At 35.5% G+C, this 14,787-nt stretch overlaps 1 long non-coding RNA gene across 1 annotated transcript; it reads left to right on the forward strand.

Moving 5' to 3' along the window:
- The first annotated feature begins 11,646 nt into the window (after positions 1-11,646).
- On the forward strand, positions 11,647-13,818 carry LOC133553933 (uncharacterized). Its single transcript, XR_009807015.1, has 3 exons — positions 11,647-11,698; positions 11,817-11,946; positions 12,790-13,818. It is a non-coding gene; the product is annotated as an uncharacterized LOC133553933 (long non-coding RNA).
- Positions 13,819-14,787: the final 969 nt, after the last annotated feature.

Genomic DNA, 14,787 nt, shown 5'->3' on the forward strand with positions numbered 1-14,787 from the left:
TTACATTAACATTACAAAACATTTCTTTTTGTTTTTGCAACCCTTACAAAATGTTTTTTTAATCCAGTAAAACTCACAAAGATACATTTCTTCAGGCATTTTTTTGTAATTTTGCATGTGTATTTTTGGAGATAGGGTTCAAAAACTGTCTTATTGAGTGTGACCAATGTGAGGCCAGTAAAACCACATTTTTGTATTTGTGAACCTTTCCAAAATACCTAATTCAGGTAAAACTCACATAAAGTCAATATTACAGGCTTTTTTAGACAGATTTCATGTTTGGTTTTGGAGTTATGTTTATTAACCTTTCATATTTAGTATGACAGTTTTACTGTTATATTGAATACAAAAAACTAACTTTTATCTTTGCAAACACTGTAAAAATAAATTTTGTAAAAAAACGGTCATTTACTGGCAGCGACGGCTGCCAAACAAAAACCATAAAACTAAAGTAAAACATTGTAAACCAAATAATGATCAAAAATATTATATTTACAGAAATTTTCATGAAACATTTTGGGGTGAAATATCGTAATTTTACAGATTTTTACTAAATTATTAAGATCAACCACCTTTAATAAAGTGACGATGCAAACAGTTCTGCAGAAAAATACCTTTATTCTAAAGAGTTTTTCCAAATTATTACGATCAACCACCTTTAGTGAAGTGACAATGCTGGCGGTTCCACAGAAAAATACCATTGTTTAACAGATTTTTTCTGAATAGTTAGGATCAGAGGTGTCTCATTTACTTTAGCGGGGGGCCACTGGATGCAGGAAACTGATACAAAGTGGGTTAACCTTGCATGAATGGCTATCCCACCCTAGCGACATACTTACCATTCTTATCATTTCACCACGAGAATTTCACTGACTCTCATGTAGGGTTGACTCAAAATTTGGCCGGGTGAATATGACACATAATACCGTGGTGGGTTTTATTGAATGCTCATTCATCAAATCATCAGCGTGCCAATTGAGGCATGTAATGAGCACGGTTTCGTCGTTTATTTGGAAAGTGACTGCAAAATATACTTGGTCAACAGCCACACAGGTCACACTGACGGTGGCTGTACAAACAACTTTAACACTGTTACAAATATGCACCACACTGTGAACCCACATCGAACAAGAATGATAAACACATTTCAGGAAAACAGCCTCACTGTAATAAAACATAAAAACAACATAACAAATACCCAGAAGCCCAAGCAGCACTGACTCTTCCGGGCTACAATCCCGCTACCACCTAACCCCGTGCCCCAAAACATCACCGCCCCCCTCCGTGCGTTGGTTGAGCTGGGCGGGAATAGGTGGTGGGGGTGTATATTGTAACACATGGAATTCTAGGAATTGTTTCTGTTGTGTTAATGTTGTGTTACGGTGACGATGTTCTCCTGAAATGTGTTTGTCAGTCTTGATTGATGTGGCTCCACAGTGTGGCGCATATTTGTAACATTGTTGAAGTTGTTTGTACGGCCACCGTCAGTATGATCTGTACGGCTGTTGACTGTTGATTAAGAATCTCTTGCAGTATTTCATGTACGTCATATTACAGTTTGAGCATACACCTTTTATAAGAGGCTACATATATTTTTCGATTTGAATGTGAAAATACACATAAATATTGAAAACATTTGATTTACCTTAAAATTACATATAAAACTGTTAGATTGTTAGTATGAACAAATACTTTCATATAACAAGCTACATATTTAATTAAAGTTAATTACTGTAATTTTACATGAAATTGAAAGTAATTTGAGAAAACAGAAAATAATATGTATAAATAATTTGGTATTTTTCTGTAAAAAAAAATAGGAATATACATAGTTTGTCATTACTGGCATATTACTTAAAATAACAGGCTTTTTTTAAATTTACAGATAATGTCTTCAATTCTACAGATTTGTAACCTATTTAAAAAAATTTAAAAATTATAGTAGAAATTTAGAGCAAACTAACCATACAAATAGGATTTTGTTTTCCAAGTGAGCCCTACAAAATATCATTTTTCTACTACAACTAACAAAGATACATATCTCTAGGAATTATTAGCCGTTTTGCATGTGTTGTTTAAAAGTTATGTTTGAAAAATTTTGTATTGCTTTTTCGCATTATCTCAGGATTCTAAGAACATTATAGTCATATTGAGTAAAACATACTTTTTGCATTTGCAAGATTTAAAAAAGCATATGTTCCGAGTAAAACTCCCAAAGATACATTATTTCAGGCATTATTAGCCATTTTTCATGTGTGGTGTAGGAGTTATGTTTAAATAACTCTCATATTGAGTGTTACAGTATACAGTCATATTGAGTAAAACCTCATTTTTGTATTTGCAAACCATAGAGAAACAACTGTATCTAGTAAAACTCACATTTATTCAATATCACAGGCATTTTTAGACATTTTGCACGTTTGGATTAGGAATTATGTTTGAATACATTTTTATTGCTTTTTTCGCATTATCTCAGGATTCCAAGTACATTACTGTCAAATTGAGTAACAAATCAAATTTTGTTTTTGCAAACCTTACCCAATGTTTTTTTTTTTCAGGAAAACTCTCGATGATTCATTTCTTCAGGCATTATTAGACATTTTGCATGTGTATTTTTGGAGTTATGTTTCAAAAACTGTCATTTTGAGTGTGACCAATATGAGGCCAGTAAAATCTAATATTTGTATTTGTGATTCTTTCCAAAATACCTGATTCTGCTAAAACTCACATAAATTCAATATTAAAGGCTTTTTAAGACAAATCTCATATTTGGTTTTGGAGTTATGATTATAAACCTTTCATATTTCATATTTCATAGTTCGTTGCTGATCTAGTGACACACGCCGATAATATAATCATAATGGGGGACTTTAATATCCATATGAATACCCCATCGGACCCACCGTGCGTAGCGCTCCAGACTGTAATTGATAGCTGTGGTCTCACACAAATAATAAATGAACCCACGCATTGCAACGGTAATACGATAGACCTAGTGCTTGTCAGGGGTATCACCACTTCCAAAGTTACGATACTCCCGTATACTAAAGTATTGTCCGATCATTACCTTATAAAATTCGAGGTTCAGACGCATGTTCGTCAAACTAATAATAATAATAACTGCTATAGCAGCCGCAACATTAATACGGCCACAACGACAACTCTTGCTGACCTACTGCCCTCGGTAATGGCACCATTCCCAAAGTATGTGGGCTCTATTGATAACCTCACTAACAACTTTAACGACGCCCTGCGCGAAACCATTGATAACATAGCACCGCTAAAGTTAAAAAAGGCTCCAAAAAAGCGCACCCCGTGGTTTACAGAAGAAACTAGAGCTCAGAAATTATTATGCAGAAAGCTGGAACGCAAATGGCGCACGACTAAACTTGAGGTGCACCATCAAGCATTTAGTGATGGTTTAATAACTTATAAACGCATGCTTACCTTAGCTAAAGCTAATTATTACTCAAATCTCATCCACCGTAATAAAAACGATCCTAAATTTTTGTTTAGTACGGTAGCATCGCTAACCCAACAAGGGACTCCTTCCAGTAGCTCCACCCACTCAGCTGATGACTTTATGCAATTCTTTAGTAAGAAAATTGAAGTCATTAGAAAGGAGATTAAAGACAATGCGTCCCAGCTACAACGGGGTTCTATTAACACTGACACGATTGTATATACGGCGGATACTGCCCTCCAAAATAGTTTCTCTCGTTTTGAGGAAATAACATTAGAGGAATTGTTACAACGTGTAAATGGAATAAAACAAACAACATGTTTACTTGACCTTCTTCCTGGGAAACTGATCAAGGAGCTCTTTGTATTATTAGGTCCATCAGTGCTAAATATTATAAACTTATCACTTTCCTCGGGCACTGTTCCCCTAGCATTCAAAAAAGCGGTTATTCATCCTCTTCTTAAAAGACCTAACCTCGATCCTGACCTCATGGTAAACTACCGACCGGTGTCTCACCTTCCCTTTATTTCAAAAATCCTCGAAAAAATTGTTGCGGAGCAGTTAAATGAACACTTAGCGTCTAACAATCTATGTGAAACCTTTCAATCCGGTTTCAGGGCAAATCACTCGACGGAGACAGCCCTCGCAAAAATGACTAATGATCTATTGCTAACGATGGATTCTGATGCGTCATCTATGTTGCTGCTCCTCGATCTTAGCGCTGCTTTCGATACCGTCGATCATAATATTTTATTAGAACGTATCAAAACACGAATCGGTATGTCAGACTTAGCCCTGTCTTGGTTTAACTCTTATCTTACTGATAGGATGCAGTGTGTCTCCCATAACAATGTGACCTCGGACTACGTTAAGGTAACGTGTGGAGTTCCCCAGGGTTCGGTCCTTGGCCCTGCACTCTTCAGCATCTACATGCTGCCGCTAGGTGACATCATACGCAAATACGGTGTTAGCTTTCACTGTTATGCTGATGACACCCAACTCTACATGCCCCTAAAGCTGACCAACACGCCGGATTGTAGTCAGCTGGAGGCGTGTCTTAATGAAATTAAACAATGGATGTCCGCTAACTTTTTGCAACTCAACGCCAAAAAAACGGAAATGCTGATTATCGGTCCTGCTAGACACCGAACTCTATTTAATAATACAACTCTAACATTTGACAACCAAACAATTAAACAAGGCGACACGGTAAAGAATCTGGGTATTATCTTCGACCCAACTCTCTCCTTTGAGGCACACATTAAAAGCGTTACTAAAACGGCCTTCTTTCATCTCCGTAATATCGCTAAAATTCGCTCCATTCTGTCCACTAAAGACGCTGAGATCATTATCCATGCGTTTGTTACGTCTCGCCTCGACTACTGTAACGTATTATTTTCGGGTCTCCCCATGTCTAGCATTAAAAGATTACAGTTGGTACAAAATGCGGCTGCTAGACTTTTGACAAGAACAAGAAAGTTTGATCACATTACGCCTGTACTGGCTCACCTGCACTGGCTTCCTGTGCACTTAAGATGTGACTTTAAGGTTTTACTACTTACGTATAAAATACTACACGGTCTAGCTCCATCCTATCTTGCCGATTGTATTGTACCATATGTCCCGGCAAGAAATCTGCGTTCAAAGGACTCCGGCTTGTTAGTGATTCCCAAAGCCCAAAAAAAGTCTGCGGGCTATAGAGCGTTTTCCGTTCGGGCTCCAGTACTCTGGAATGCCCTCCCGGTAACAGTTCGAGATGCCACCTCAGTAGAAGCATTTAAGTCTCACCTTAAAACTCATTTGTATACTGTAGCCTTTAAATAGACTCCCTTTTTAGACCAGTTGATCTGCTGTTTCTTTTCTTTTTCTTCTATGTCCCACTCTCCCCTGTGGAGGGGGTCCGGTCCGATCCGGTGGCCATGTACTGCTTGCCTGTGTATCGGCTGGGGACATCTCTGCGCTGCTGATCCGCCTCCGCTTGGGATGTTTTCCTGGTGGCTCCGCTGTGAACGGGACTCTCTCTGCTGAGTTGGACCCGCTTTGGACTGGACTCTTGCGACTGTGTTGGATTGGATCCATTGTGGATTGAACTTTCACAGTATCATGTTAGACCCGCTCGACATCCATTGCTTTCCTCCTCTCTAAGGTTCTCATAGTCATTATTGTCACCGACGTCCCACTAGGTCATTATTGTCACCGATGTCCCACTGGGTGTGAGTTTTCCTTGCCCTTATGTGGGCCTACCGAGGATGTCGTGGTGGTTTGTGCAGCCCTTTGAGACACTAGTGATTTAGGGCTATATAAGTAAACATTGATTGATTGATTGATATTTAGTATGACAGTTACACTGTTATATTGAATAAAAAAACTAATTTGTGTCTTTGCAAACCTTACAAAAGATCATTTTTCTAGTACAACTAACAAAAATACATATCTCTAGGCATTAGTAGCCATTTTGCATGTGTTGTTTAGAAGTTATGTTTGAATAAATTTTTATTGCTTTGTTCGCATTATCTCAGGATTCTAAGACTATTATAGTCATATTGAGTAAAAAACTACTTTTTGCATTTGCAAGATTTAAAAAAGCATATGTTTCGAGTAAAACTCCCAAAGATGCATTATTTCAGGCATTATTAGCCATTTTTCATGTGTGGTGTAGGAGTTATGTTTAAATAAATGTCATATTGAGTGTTACAGTATACAGTCATATTGAGTAAAACCTCATTTTTGTATTTGCAAACCATTAAAAAACAACTGTATCTAGTAAAACTCACATGTATTCAATATCACAGGCCTTTTTAGACATTTTGCACGTTTGGATTAGGAATTATGTTTGAATACATTTTTATTGCTTTTTTCGCATTATCTCAGGATTCCAAGTACATTACTGTCAAATTGAGTAACAAATCAAATTTTGTTTTTGCAAACCTTACCAAATGTTTTTTTTTTCAGGAAAACTCTCGAAGATGCATTTCTTCAGGCATTATTAGACATTTTGCATGTGTATTTTTGGAGTTATGTTTCAAAAACTGTCATTTTGAGTGTGACCAATATGAGGCCAGTAAAATCTAATATTTGTATTTGTGATTCTTTCCAAAATACCTGATTCTGCTAAAACTTACATAAATTCAATATTAAAAGCTTTTTAAGACAAATGTCATATTTGGTTTTGGAGTTATGATTATAAACCTTTCATATTTAGTATGACAGTTACACTGTTATATTGAATAAAAAAACTAACTTGTGTCTTTGCAAACCTTACAAAAGATCATTTTTTTTGTACAACTAACCAAAATACATATCTCTAGGCATTATTAACCATTTTGCATGTGTTGTTTAGAAGTTATGTTTGAATACATTTTTATTGCTTTTTTCGCATTATCTCAGGATTCTAAGAACATTATTGTCATATTGAGTAAAAAACAACTTTTTGCATTTGCAAGATTTAAAAAAGCATATGTTTCGAGTAAAACTCCCAAAGATGCATTTTTTCAGGCATTATTAGCCATTTTTCATGTGTTGTGTAGGAGTTATGTTTAAATAACTGTCATATTGAGTGTTACAGTATACAGTCATATTGAGTAAAACCTCATTTTTGTATTTGCAAACCATTGAAAAACAACTGTATCTAGTAAAACTCACATGTATTCAATATCACAGGCATTTTTAGACATGTTGCACGTTTGGATTAGGAATTATGTTTGACATTTTTATTGCTTTTTTCGCATTATCTCAGGATTCTAAGTACATTACTGTCAAATTGAGTAACAAATCAAATTTTGTTTTTGCAAACCTTACAAAATGTTTTTTTTCTGGAAAACTCTCGAAGATGCATTTCTTCAGGCATTATTAGACATTTTGCATGTGTATTTTTGGAGTTATGTTTCAAAAACTGTCATTTTGAGTGTGACCAATATGAGGCCAGTAAAATCTAATATTTGTATTTCTGATTCTTTCCAAAATACCTGATTCTGGTAAAACTCACATAAATTCAATATTAAAGGCTTTTTAAGACAAATTTCATATTTGGTTTTGGAGTTATGATTATAAACCTATCATATTTAGGATGACTGTTATATTGAATAAAAAAACTAACTTGTGTCTTTGCAAACCTTACAAAAGATCATTTTTCTAGTACAACTAACCAAAATACATATCTCTAGGCATTATTAGCCATTTTGCATGTGTTGTTTAGAAGTTATGTTTGAATACATTTTTATTGCTTTTTTCGCATTATCTCAGGATTGTAAGACTATTATAGTCATATTGAGTAAAAAACTACTTTTTGCATTTGCAAGATTTAAAAAAGCATATTTTTCGAGTAAAACTCCCAAAGATGCATTATTTCAGGCATTATTAGCCATTTTTCATGTGTGGTGTAGGAGTTATGTTTAAATAACTGTCATATAGAGTGTTACAGTATACAGTCATATTGAGTAAAACCTCATTTTTGTATTTGCAAACCATTGAAAAACAACTGTATCTAGTAAAACTCACATGTAGACAATATCACAGGCATTTTTAGACATTTTGCACGTTTGGATTAGGAATTATGTTTGAATTAATTTTTATTGCTTTTTTCGCATTACCTCAGGATTCTAAAAACATTACTGTCAAATTGAGTAACAAATCAAATTTTGTTTTTGCAAACCTTACCAAATGTTTTTTTTCTGGAAAACTCTCGAAGATGCATTTCTTCAGGCATTATTAGACATTTTGCATGTGTATTTTTGGAGTTATGTTTCAAAAACTGTCATTTTGAGTGTGACCAATATGAGGCCAGTAAAATCTAATATTTGTATTTGTGATTCTTTCCAAAATACCTGATTCTGCTAAAACTCACATAAATTCAATATTAAAGGCTTTTTAAGACAAATTTCATATTTGGTTTTGGAGTTATGATTATAAACCTTTCATATTTAGGATGACTGTTAAATTGAATAAAAAACCAACTTGTGTCTTTGCAAACCTTACAAAAGATCATTTTACTAGTACAACTAACCAAAATACATATCTCTAGGCATTATTAGCCATTTTGCATTTGTTGTTTAGAAGTTATGTTTGAATACCTTTTTATTGCTTTTTTCGCATTACCTCAGGATTGTAAGACTATTATAGTCATATTGAGTAAAAAACTACTTTTTGCATTTGCAAGATTTATAAAAGCATATGTTTCGAATAAAACTCCCAAAGATGCATTAGTTCAGGCATTATTAGCCATTTTTCATGTGTGGTGTAGGAGTTATGTTTAAATAACTGTCATATAGAGTGTTACAGTATACAGTCATATAGAGTAAAACCTAATTTTTGTATTTGCAAACCATTGAAAAACAACTGTATCTAGCAAAACTCACATGTATTCAATATCACAGGCATTTTTAGACATTTTGCACGTTTGGATTAGGAATTATGTTTGAATTCATTTTTATTGCTTTTTTCGCATTATCTCAGGATTCTAAGTACATTACTGTCAAATTGAGTAACAAATCAAATTTTGTTTTTGCAAATCTTACCAAATGTTTTTTTTTTCAGGAAAACTCTCGAAGATGAATTTCTTCAGGCATTATTAGACATTTTGCATGCGTATTTTTGGAGTTATGTTTCGAAAACTGTCATTTTGAGTGTGACCAATATGAGGCCAGTAAAATCTAATATTTGTATTTGTGATTCTTTCCAAAATACCTGATTCTGCTAAAACTCACATAAATTCAATATTAAAGGCTTTTTATGACAAATTTCATATTTGGTTTTGGAGTTATGATTATAAACCTTTCATATTTAGTATGACAGTTACACAGTTATATTGAATAAAAAAAAGAACTTGTGTCTTTGCAAACCTTACAAAAGATAATTTTTCTAGTACAACTAACAAAAAAACATATCTCTAGGCATTATTAGCCATTTTGCATGTGTTGTTTAGAAGTTATGTTTGAATACATTTTTATTGCTTTTTTCGCATTATCTCAGGATTGTAAGACTATTATAGTCATATTGAGTAAAACACTACTTTTTGCATTTGCAAGATTTAAAAAAGCATATGTTTCAAATAAAACTCCCAATTATGCATTATTTCAGGCATTATTAGCTATTTTTCATGTGTGGTGTAGGAGTTATGTTTAAATAACTGTCATATCGAGTGTTACAGTATACAGTCATATTGAGTAAAACCTCATTTTTGTATTTGCAAACCATTGAAAAACAACTGTATCTAGTAAAACTCACATGTATTCAATATCACAGGCATTTTTAGATATTTTGCACGTTTGGATTAGGAAATATGTTTGAATACTTTTTTATTGCTTTTTTCGCATTATCTCAGGATTCTAAGTACAGTACTGTCAAATTGAGTAACAAATCAAATTTTGTTTTTGCAAACCTTACCATTTTTTTTTTTCAGGAAAACTCTCGAAGATGCATTTCTTCAGGCATTATTAGACATTTTGCATGTGTATTTTTGGAGTTATGTTTCAAAAACTGTCATTTTGAGTGTGACCAATATGAGGCCAGTAAAATCTAATATTTGTATTTGTGATTCTTTCCAAAATACCTGATTCTGCTAAAACTCACATAAATTCAATATTAAAGGCTTTTTATGACAAATTTCATATTTGGTTTTGGAGTTATGATTATAAACCTTAGAGAATTTAAGTCCCTACCTTTAGTCAAAAGTGATTTATGACCCCCCATAAAACAATGATTTATGACCCTCAAGGTCAAAGGTCAATGATTTATGAGGGGTCAAGTTCAAAGGTTAATGATTTATGAGGGGGTCAAGGTTAAAGGTCAAAGTCAAAGGTCAAAGTCAAAGGTCAGGTTCAAATGTCAGGTTCAAATGTCAAGGTCAAGTGGGTGTGGCTTACCCGGAAGAGGGTGGAGTTAAGACCTGCGGTGGGAGTGGTTAAACCAGGAAGAGGGTGGAGTTTTAAACAGAAAGAGGGCAGAGTTAAGACCTGCGGTGGGAGTGGTTAAACCAGGAAGAGGGTGGAGTTAAGACCTGACAGGGAACAGAGGAGGGTTCAGTTTTTTTAAGAAAGCAATGTCATCTGAGCAGCATGTGACCATATATTTGATAGTTTAAATGTTTACGATCGTTTGAAACAACTTCCAGATTTCGATGTATTGATGGTTGGGAATGTTACGTGTGGAGATGTGGACACGCACGCACTTCACACACACACACACACACACACACACACACACACACACACACACACACACACGCAGAGGAGGTGGAGCTTTATACGTTAGCGTAAAGACTTTGTTCGATTCGGTCATGATTAGTGAAACGCCTGTTTCGATTTATAAAAATAATAAAACTTACATTGACGCTCCGCAAAAAAGTCGAGTGTTTCTAAATCGTATTCAGTTTTCAGCTAAAAGAAAGAAGAGACGGAAGCCCTTTCTCGATATTTTCATCGTTATCTACCGTGGATTGGGAAGTTTTTGGTGGACACGCACACACGCACACACACGCACACACTTCACACACACACACACACACACACACACACACACGCACGCACGCACACACGCACACACACACACACACACACACACACACACACACACACACACACACACACACACACACACACACACACACACACACACACACACACACACACACACACTCGTACGCACTGAAACAACTTCCGTACCTCACGAAAACATATTTAAACAGATGGAAAAAACTATCGCAGAACACAGTGTCACGTAGCAACTGGTCTTTACGGTCGTTTGAATCAACAGGTCAGTTTGGGGGACAAAAGGAGGGTTCAGTTTTTACTGACTTCCCATCTGATAGTTTAAATGTTTATGACCGTTTGAATCAACAGGACACGCACGCACACACACACACACGCACGCACGCACGCACACACACACACACACACACACATACACACACACACACACGCACACACACACACACACACACACACACACCATTACCTCTGCTTTACCATGTTATTAGACATTGGTTTAACTCCATTTAAGCATTTAAACGTTAAAAGCATTGCACTTGTACGACGTTGTAATACTTTTTTTTTTACCAGCCGATGACGACGAAGTGAAAGACGATGAACTATGCTTAAACGGTCTTACAAAGTTGGAAGATGATTATCGAGGTGTGTTTAAACCTTCGAATTATTTAATATTGTGTGTATTCATTATTTTGTTTTATAGAGGATTTGCCGTAAGATCCTAACGCGATCGTTTTAACACAATCGCAGTCTGGTGAGTCAAATGATTCTCATTTTACAAGAAAAAAAACATGCGGTATACGATACATATATACATATATTTACTTACAGATTTTCCGTTTACATCTCTTGCTCACTGGTCTCCCTTAAAGCTGGCGGGTCCGTCAACGGCCGTTCCAGGCAGAGGAGAAGGCTTGATTGCGCCAAAGACTCCAGACATCGAATCCTTGCTCCGAGGGGAAATCATCGAAAACGACGGTGAATGTCCAACAGGCACCCGCTGTAAGTTTTTCTCGTTTTCTGTAAGCTTTTTAAGATTCTCAGGAGCTTTAAAGAGCTCCTCTCATTCCAATGTCTTTCGCTCAAATGAATTTCGCGCCTAAGGGGAATGGGCGGGGACTGATTCCGGAGGTGGGCGGATGTTTCCGCCAAGCAACCTTCTGGTTGAAATGGAGTGTGGATCAAGATGGATCCCTACTCTATATTCTTTTATTTAACCCAATGTTTTTTAAATACGTGTATAATGCTTTATATCCTATGTGTTGTGAATTCCATCCTACAATATCTTCCAAGGAACCCAAAGAAATGTTACCACACCTCCCGCTTTATTTATTCTATAGATTACCTGAACTATTTCATAAACTAAATCTTGTCTTGTTTCTGATGCTATGTTTTTTTATGCTCATCAATGCACTGTTGGACTGCGAGCACACAACTACTTTCCTTGCTTTGTTTTCCTCTATCCAGTTAACTGCCATATAAATTGCTACCAATTCCCCCGTAAAAACAGATAGTTTATCACTGATTATTTTATTTAATACTATGTTTCCTTGTGGGATAACTGCTACAGCTCTTACCTTTTTTTTTTTTTTTTTTTTTTTTTTATATAGTTTTTGATGCATCCGTATATATCATATCTCAATCCATTTTTCTATCCGGTAACTATTTAAATTTCTATTCTTTAGTAATTGCATGTTTTCTTTTGGGTTATCAAACATCCACGGTGGTATTGCAGGCATTGGTACCGTAGGACTAACTTTAATATTGTCAATTTTAACTTTATTACATATGTCTCCTATAATCCACCCAAAACTATTCTTTTTTGTTTTCTCTTTTTCTTGGCAGATTGGTAGCACTGGACAAGTCGGATATCCTTGCTTGGATCCTTTTAAAGTTGCCCGATAAACTGCTGAGAGTTGATCTCTCCTCTTGTCCAAAGGTTTTTCGTTCATTTTTACTTGTAATACTGGCACTAGGGTTGATGTAGTAGCTCCACAACATAACCTTAAAGCCTGTGACTGGATCCGGTCTATTTTTCCCAAGTCATGTTTTTGAAGCAGATTGGTAAATAATGCATCCGTAATCAATAACAGATGGAATTAAAGTTATAAATATATACATGTATTGTTTTCAACGTTAACCTATCAGCCCCCCAATCATTACCCCTCAAAGCCCTCATTATATTTAACACCTTTTTACTTTTTCCCCTATTTTTTTATTTTCCGGAAGGAACACTCCTGAAGGAATAAATAAAGTACTATCTAATCTAATCTAATCAAATCTATTTTGCTGATGTGGGTTGACTAGTTCATATTTTTCTCAAACCATATTCCTAAATATTTAAATACTTGTACCTCTTCTATATTTTCACCTTAGAGTTTTTATTTGGAGCTTGTTTTGTACTTTTGTCTTTGTAAAATGTATGACTTTTGTCTTTCCAACAGAGAATCTTAAACCTCAAGCCGTTCCCCAGTCTTGAACATTATTTACCACTTTGTTAGTTTTTTGATTATTTCTTTTGACTCTAAATAATATACTAGTCTTTCATTAATCTTTTTTTTTCCATTACTTTTCCCCAAATTTATAATTTCCTGCCTCTTCCGGGTCTTACCCTGACTTGCATATTGGAATTGTTACCGCTAATTTTCCCCTCTGCCGGTCATTCTCCTTCTTCATATATCCTGTCATATCATTTCAAGACCACTTCTTTGACGATGCCACCTAAGTTTTTGATCATTTGATAACCCGCTAGGTCTTTCCCCGGTGACGTATTTTTAACCTTTTTCAAAATTCGAACCATTTCATTCAAAGAAAATGTCATATCCATAGTGTTGGTAAAGCTATTATCGTTGTCTTCCATCATTTCCCCAATATTTAAACTCATTGTTTTTTCTCTCTTTTGTTTTTCCACATTTCTCAAATTATCATTACTGTGCACTTCAACAAATGTTTTTGCTAAAGGTTCTGCTGTTTCTTTACCCGTGACTACATCTTCTTTGATAAATGTGGCACATCATCCTCTTTACCCTTCATTCCTATCTTTACGAATCGTTATATATCCTTTTATTATAAAGTTAAATTTTGGCTTCAGCCCTGTTTCTTGAATACAAATTATACGTGGTTTAGTTTTCATATTTTTAATATATCCCTTTAATTCACGTTCGGTTGCTATCAAACTTCTGGCATTCCACCGGACCATTAACAGGGTGTTGGAATGTGGTAACATGACTCCGTCACGTCTACTCTCCGTAGTACAGCTTGCACCCGGTACCAAGATAGTTCTTTCAACAACTTTGATGCTGCTTTGACAATTATTTTGATCTTCTCAGTCTTATTTTTACTTTCATTTTGTATCAAAGCTGAGTTGTGCTCTCTGGTTTATTTTGCAAATGAACCGACAGAACATGATCATGTACAAGACTCGCCTACCCACAATGCACTGCAACCCAACGCTCCTGGTCGGATGTTTTTTTCGGGGTTCATGGAGAGATGCGGTAAAGAGTGGTAGCCAAGACACATGGTCACACACGGTCACACACGGTCACACACGGTCACACACGGTCACACTCGGCAATTATTTTGACCTGGGGAGCAGATATAGAGGAAAAAATGTGTCTGGGGGGCCGGGATATCTGATTTTCAGGTACAAAAAACTTCACAATGACACAAAATAAACACAACAGTTAAACCTCACACTAAAAAACAAGACATTGACTTGTACGTTCAAAAGACAGAATAGAACAAGTCAAGACATGCAATGCCATCTACAAAATGTTATGTAAATGTTAGTCATTACACACGCGGCTATGGTTTTGATGTATTTGTTACAGACATGTTTACGTC

The sequence above is a fragment of the Nerophis ophidion genome, linkage group LG06 (genome assembly GCF_033978795.1).
Source record: "Nerophis ophidion isolate RoL-2023_Sa linkage group LG06, RoL_Noph_v1.0, whole genome shotgun sequence".
NCBI lineage: Eukaryota > Metazoa > Chordata > Actinopteri > Syngnathiformes > Syngnathidae > Nerophis > Nerophis ophidion.